The following is a 7869-nucleotide window of genomic DNA, read 5'->3' on the forward strand; positions in this document are numbered from 1 at the left end:
CTGCTGCGTCCTCCCCAGAGCTGCCGCTCACTAGCCCCGCCCCCGCTCACTGATTGGATGGTGCGTCTGGAGTGTATTGGCTGCTGGGAGATCCTACCACCAGCCAATACATTCTAGCCAGCAGATCAGTGAAGTGGCTAGAGTGGAGCTACTGAAGAGAGGAGCCGCTCCAATCTAGTCTTGTGGAGCTAGTGAGCGCTATATTACCTTCAGAGAGGAAGGATGGGTGGGGGGCCGCTGGATCCTGATGGGTGGGGGGCCGCTGGATCCTGATGGGTGGGGGGCCGCTGGATCCTGATGGGTGGGGCGCTGTTGGATCCTGATGGGTGGGGGGGCTGGTGGATCCTGATGGGTGGGAGGGGGGGGGGGTTGTTGGATCCTGACAGTCATCAAAGGGATGACAACCAGCTAGAACTAGGAGTAATAGATGCAATATAGACCATCCACCATAACACTGATACATATGGTTGGTGAGGAGACAAACTGTTATAGGCGTGCCGCGTGCGTGCGCCGGGCACATCTGCCGGGCCGAAGAAAGAAGATCGGGCCGCAAAGAAGAGAAGATCTGCCCGGTCCGCTACGGGTAAGTTATTCTTATTTTAGGTCTCCCGCGGATCCGGACGGCTTCCATAGGCTTCAATAGAAGCCTGCGGGAGACCCGCACCTAAATGGAGCATGTCCATTTTTTTTTTCATGCTCCACATTTTTCTTAATTCACTTTTATTGACCATCCGCGGGTATTTATCTACCTGCGGGTGGTCAATGCATCCCTATGGGGTGCGGATCCGCGTGCGGGTGATCCGCTGCGGATTTTAATTCTTCTTTTCCCCGTGGACATGAGGCCTAAAGGCTCTGCATATCCAAGTGATTCTGATATTGTTTTTTTGCCACATGTTGTACTTCATTTAGGTGGTGAAAATAGTCTGAGAAAATTAGTGTATATTTATTAAAAGCGTCAAAATTGAGAAAAAATTTATAAAAATGTAATTTATTTTCAGCCACAATATCTCAAATATGTGCAAACATACTGTACAAATCTTTGATAAGATATATATTTCCATCTGTTTACTTTATTCTGGACGCACATTAGAAAAACAGGAGACGTACAAATTTTACATTGATTTTTAACATTTTGAGGAACACTTTTTTTTCCTGCACCAAGCCAAGATTGCAAAGTCTCATGGGTGTCCAAATGATAGATCCCCCCACAAATGACCCCATTTTATAAACTACACCCCTTAATGTATTCACTGAGGGGGTCAGGAGGATTTTTACCCCACAGGTTTTGTCAAGAATTAATGCAATTTGGAGGGGAAGAAATTAAATTTCATATTTTTGCAAATATGTCATTTTAATTTTAATGATGGGCTTTTTTTCTATATTGCACATGAAGATGAGGATTGGCACCCCAAAATGGAGACCCCCCGTATGTCCCGTGTTCAGAGATATACCCATTGTGGCCCTAATCTTGTGTCCGTATGCACAATGGGGCCCAAACCGAAAGGAGCAGCCGGTGGCTTTGTGAACAGTTATTTTGCATGAAAGTGTTTTAGGTCCTATTGCTCACTTGTGGAGCCCTTGAGCACTTGGGAGAACCCCCACAAATGACCCTGTTTAAAAAACTAGACCCCTTAACGAATTCCTCTAGGGCTGTGCTGCGTATTTTGACCCACAGTATTTGAATGAATCTGAGCAAAGCAGAAGGAAAAAAGTTAAAGTTGTACTACCTCTAGCTTGGATACAAAATGTGAAACAGATCCTGTTGTATCGCCTCTAGCTTGGATACAAGACGTGATATGGGTGGGCAAGCTGCCACTTGGGATGCATTATGCATTGACACTTGGGGGTCAGGATAACAGCATGCTGACAATAGAGGGCAATGTATAGCTTTATGTCTTTGGTGATGTTAAATTCATTCTCTGTGGCTGATTTTACACAAGTGAGCACTATATCAGCCCGAGAAACTCAAACCTATATCTCGCATGGCAAATATGCGAGTGTGTCTGCCAGTGCAGTGCGCCTTGTAAGAACAATGCATTGCGATGTGTGTATGTGTCTAAAATATATACACATACATACACACATACATATACAAACACACACACACCGCTGTAGGAGCAACTGTAAGAAACAAAATAAATGGTGGGAATATGGCGGCCGCCTGATCTTTCACGCACATAGTATTCATAGGGGAGGTCCTATATTTTCTCGGTCAAGTATTAACGGGAGAGAATACTGCTGGTGAAAACGAAACCACAGAAAGCTTAGGCTTAGTTTTGTCCCAATATACGGCCGTGACAATCACCAGCGATGCTTTTTTTTTTTAGAGGATTAAATCGCATCGCTGCCGCGCACATTAAAAACCACATGTTTTTGTTTAACGCGCAAGTCGGTAGGACTTTCCAGTGTTAACATTGCAGCGCATATTTGTCGCCTTGTGATGCGATAAAACGCAGCCTCCATAGGATTACATGGGAGATTTTAAAAAACGCACTGCGCAGAAGGACACAGCAGGCTGCGATTTTCTCTCTCAACATCACATCAGTGAAAACCTTGCTGAAGGGAAGGGAACCGTCGGGAATCATTGGCTGCGAAATCTGCTTTTTTTTTTTTTCAATAACCAACGCATCGGTTAAAAATGGCGCGATTTTACCCGCCGGTTTGAAACCACCCTAGAGAAAAATAGGGCAAAAAGATGGAGAACTGGGAGGTGACCCGCTAATCTCTATGGTGCTGTAAGTTTGGGTAAATCCAATAGGTGGTGCAACACGTTTCTGTAAAACCAACAGAGGGCGCTGCAATGTTACTGTAGAAACCAATGGACAGCATGGCAGGTAGCTATACATAAACTATACAAAATCTGATTGGTTGCTGCTGCCGCCGCCATTTTTTTAAAAGGTACGCTCAGTTCTTTCATAGAGAACAAGAAGGTAGGTACTTACAATTCAGGTAGGTAGGTTCAGTTTGGGCCTGGGAGAGACTCCAGTGGAGACTGACGGAAAAATGGCTGCTTACAACCTGTGGTCCTTGTTTCGGGTGCGTGTGTCACCATCGATCTAATGTATCTTACTGCATAGATATATATCTAGCTATAAAAATAGATAGTTATATATCAATATAGATATTTCTAAAAATATCTAGCTTTACGTATAAATTTAAACTTCTATAGTTATAGTTTTGTAAGGCTGAAAACAGACATACAGAATTTGTATTATTATCAGCATTATTCTTATAATTGCCATTGATGTTATTCCAGGGTCAGGTAATACACTGCATGAGGCTTTGACCAATTTTTACTATTTTAGGTAAAAAGCTGCATTGACTGCACTTCTGCATTTAGTGCGATATGGTAGGACTGCAAGCAAAGCCTGAGACAAGATCTTGGTGCGCCCCATGACAATACATATCAGGTAGGTATCCTGCCCTAGAGGTATGAAGGCACCATACAGCAGCACTCATCTGTAATCCAACCTGCAGGGACATTGTGTGCTGCTGTAATGCCCCAAAGTTACTGTAAGATTCTATTGCTTTACTGGTTTTTGCTTTTTTTGGTGTTTTTTATCTTTCATCCCAGTGCTACAAAGACCGAGGACAGAAAGCTCTGGCACTGAAATACTGTGATGAGGCTTCAGCCATGCCACCTGTTACTAAAGAGGTGAGGACTGTCAGTAGTAACGTGGTAACACAATTCAACTGTTATTTCAGCCATTGATTTACTGACCTACTCCACTGCTTACTGTATTGATTCTCTAGAATAGAGCCTCCATAGCCGCCTGTTCCCCATCTTCTATACTAGAAGCTAGAAGTGGTACAACGCAGTACTAGAGTCCCCTTCCCTGTCCTTATCTTATCTTTTATCCAAGCTACAAGGCGTACAACAGGGTACTAGAGCCTCCATTCCCATCTGTATAACCTCTTGTATCCAAGCTAGAAGTGGTACAACAGGATACCAGAGCCTCCTTGCCCACGTTTCATGTTTTGTCACCAGCTGCTTCCTTTGGGTAAGTGAGAATAGTGAGAATTTTGGCCCATGTGAAAGGGGAATTACTGTATGCTAAACTGTTCACTTCATTTTCATTACCTTCTATGACATTTATGGAAATGACACGGCACAGATTATTGTTAGGGGTTCCATCACACTCCCCTTCTGTAGCCGCACCGCCTCCACGCTCCCCTCATGTAAGCCCACTTTCCTAGTGTAACCGTATTGTCACCACACCCCCCTTAGGTAACCATACCGTCTTCACACTCCCCGCATGTAACCATACCACGGTTCGAAAAGTGTCATAATAGAGCCTTAAAGGGGTTCTGTCATTAAAAACAAAAAAATATACTGTATACTTACCTATTGCTCCCCAGGGAGCCTGCTTACCTCTTCTTCTTATCCCAAATCTTCTCCTGGAGCCGCTTGTCACTTCGGTCACGTGACCTCCAGCAACCCGATTTTCCTCCATCCGGTCAAAAAGTGTACATTGCGCTACCTTCCGCTTCCTTCACTAGTGACGTATGCGTACATTGCCTTGTCAGGAAGCGCGGAATGAAAGCAGCCGTGCGAGACAATGGCGCGACTGCGCACGTGCGAACCCGGCACACGACTGCGCATGCAGCTATCCTGGAGATAGCTATAGTCTATGGAATATACACGGGCTTTAGCCTTGGCAGTCGTCGTCTTTAAAATCTATGTATAGCTACCTCCCATGCTGTCCATTGGTTTCTACAGTAACATTGCAGCGCCCTCTATTGGTTTTACAGAAACGTGCTGCACCTATGCTCCCTTTAATAAATGATCCCCAAATAGGGGACGTATCAGATGCAACACGCTCAGGCAGCACTCCGGGCGCACCCACAATGCTCTGAGGGAGCTGGAAGACCTTTGCATAGCCCCACCCAACGCTTTATCAACCGCGCCCTCCCCCCTCCCCCTCACATCCTCCTCAGTCCTTCCTCTTGCACCGTGCTCACGCATCCTAGGCTTGCAGAGCCTGCAGGACTCGTCACCTCCCTACGCAGGATGGTTAAGCAGACGATGACACTAGAAGCAAGCACTAGTTTGCCTCTGAAGGTGCGTCCGTCGGTCGTTTTGAGAGATCTCTTTTGGTGGACGCATTTCGAGTGGGGACGGACGGAAACTTTTTCCCAAAAAAAGGAAAATTGGCTTCGAGCCCATAGGGCTTTATTGGCTTCCCCTGGGCTGGCATTAGTAGACCCTAGTAAGAATAACTATAGATCAGCATGGTCATCTGAAGAAGTTAAAATGTACAGCAGGCCTTTTTTTTTTCCCGCCATACATAAATAAATTCATCCATCCATCCATAACTATAGATTATATAGAGAAATAAATCTTGCTATTTGTATAGCGATAGATAGATAGATAGATAGATAGATAGAGTGAGTAGATTATAGACATACATTATATCCAGATGATAGATTTTAGATTATTTATATCTGTGTAGATTTTATCATCTATATTAATTATATAATAGATCTATGGATTATCTATCTATCAATCAATAGATCTATTATATAATCAACATACATTATAGAATCTACATATATACATAATACAGCTTTATGTGTTTGTGTATGTATGTAGATATATAAATATATATATATATATATCATCTAAAATCTATCTTTAATCTATATGCACAAGATCTATAATTCAGATATAATCTATATCTATAATCTACATAATTAATAAATAGATAGATTCATTCAGTCATACTCATTCATTCATACATACATACATACATACATACACACTGTATGCAAATGAGCCAGGTGTCTGGCAGGCTGGTGTCACTGCATTGTGATGTCATCAATTTAGAAGTATAAATACCGGACTTGGCAGCCATGTTAGTCAGTCTCCGCTGCAGCTCGTGGACTGGAGGTGGGGGATCCCCTATCTCCTCCGAGAAGCCACAGAACTGGACCCTTTTTATTTTTAGCAGAGTGCATTTTTAATGCAGCACACAAGGGGGAGACAGCGGCCTACCAAAATCTACTGGGTCATATGACGTGGCTGGCGGTGGGCGGGGAAGCGGTTTTTACTCTATCTTCCGCTGTGCTACAGCGGAAGATAGCGTGACGCACTGCTTCCATTGACTAGAATGGAGGCCGGCCGCGCGTACACCCGCGGCAAATAAAGCATACCGCGGGTGAGGTCAGGTGATTTCACGGTGCGGAATTCCACGATGGAATTCTGCACCGTGAGCATTGAGCTATTGGGTTCAATAGAACCTAATAGCTGCGGGCAACGCAGCAGATTTACGCAGCATAAATCCCTCCGTGGGAATGAGCCCTAACTTTAGCCAGCAGAAGGCGCCATAGTATAAGGCAGAAAAAGAAAAGCCCCATGGCAACCCAAATCCAAAATTGGATTGCAGAGGGTTAAAGAGGCCCTGTCCTTTTTAGAACGACGGGGGTAAAATCATACGTCCTGATCAGCCCCGCCCCTGACACGTTGGCGCTTTGCGATAAATAAGTGGGTTTTGTGTTGCAGTTTGGGTACCCAGTCTCTAAAAGGTTCGCCATCACTGATATAGAGGAAGCCCCGACATGTTGGATACACATGGGAGTGCAGCGCCAAAAACGCATGGAACCGTAGTAACAGTGTGAAAATGGCCTTATAAAGATATATGTTTACATTTAGGCTGGATTCCGATGAGCTTACGCATATTTGCACAGACAAAGAAATAACACGCAACGATTATCTCAGCTAGTGAAATAGACAATTAGTATAATATGCGTTCTTTCCCTATGAGAATGTGCGAGAAAATATAGTATGCTGCGTATTTTTTTGTGCGATCGAAATGCACATGGAAAATACGCGCCTGTGAACAAACCCATTGAAATCAATCATTTCTATTTTCTGTGACTTTCGTAGGTGCAACTGCCCCAGAACAAATGGAATCCTGTCCCCTTCACCAGCAGTTTACACTCCGTGCCAGTGCACGGAAGTTTGGAAATTGCTACGAGATGACAGGCGCCGCCCGATCTTCACCACCTAAATCAAGTACAACATGTGGCAAAAAAACAATATCAGAATCACTTGGATATGCAGAGCCTTTAGGCCTCATGTCCACGGGGAAAAGAAGAATTAAAATCCGCAGCGGATCACCCGCACGCGGATCCGCACCCCATAGGGATGCAATGACCACCCGCGGATAGATAAATACCTGCGGATGGTCAATAAAAGTGAATTAATAAAAATGTGGACATGCTCCATTTAGGTGCGGGTCTCCCGCGGGGACGGCTCCCGCAGGCTTCTATTGAAGCCTATAGAAGCCGTCCGGATCCGCGGGAGACCTAAAATAAGAATAACTTACCCGTAGCGGACCGGGCAGATCTTCTTTCTTCGGCCCGGCGGATGTGCCCGGCGCACGCGCGCGGCACGCCTATAGCAGTTTGTCTCCTCACCAACCATATGTATCAGTGTTATGGTGGATGGTCTATATTGCATCTATTACTCCTAGTTCTAGCTGGTTGTCATCCCTTTGATGACTGTCAGGATCCAGCAGCCCCCCACCCATCCTTCCCCTCTGAAGGTAATATGGAGCTCACTAGCTCCACAAGACTAGATTGGAGCGGCTCCTCTCTTCAGTAGCTCCACTCTAGCGACTTCACTGATCTGCTGGCTAGAATGTATTGGCTGGTGGTAGGATCTCCCAGCAGCCACTACACTCCAGACGCACCATCCAATCAGTGAGCGCGGGGCGGGGCTAGTGGGCGGCAGCGCTGGGGAGGACGCAGCAGTTCTGAACTTCATGTCTTTTGGGGTGGGTGCGGTGGCCTTCAGTTCCTGCAGGCAGAGCTGCACATCCAGCAGGTGAGGCCATCATATCTCTAGTGGGCATTAGTGTTTACAGC

This window comes from Eleutherodactylus coqui, unplaced genomic scaffold (genome assembly GCF_035609145.1).
Source record: "Eleutherodactylus coqui strain aEleCoq1 unplaced genomic scaffold, aEleCoq1.hap1 HAP1_SCAFFOLD_30, whole genome shotgun sequence".
In the NCBI taxonomy this organism is placed as follows: domain Eukaryota; kingdom Metazoa; phylum Chordata; class Amphibia; order Anura; family Eleutherodactylidae; genus Eleutherodactylus; species Eleutherodactylus coqui.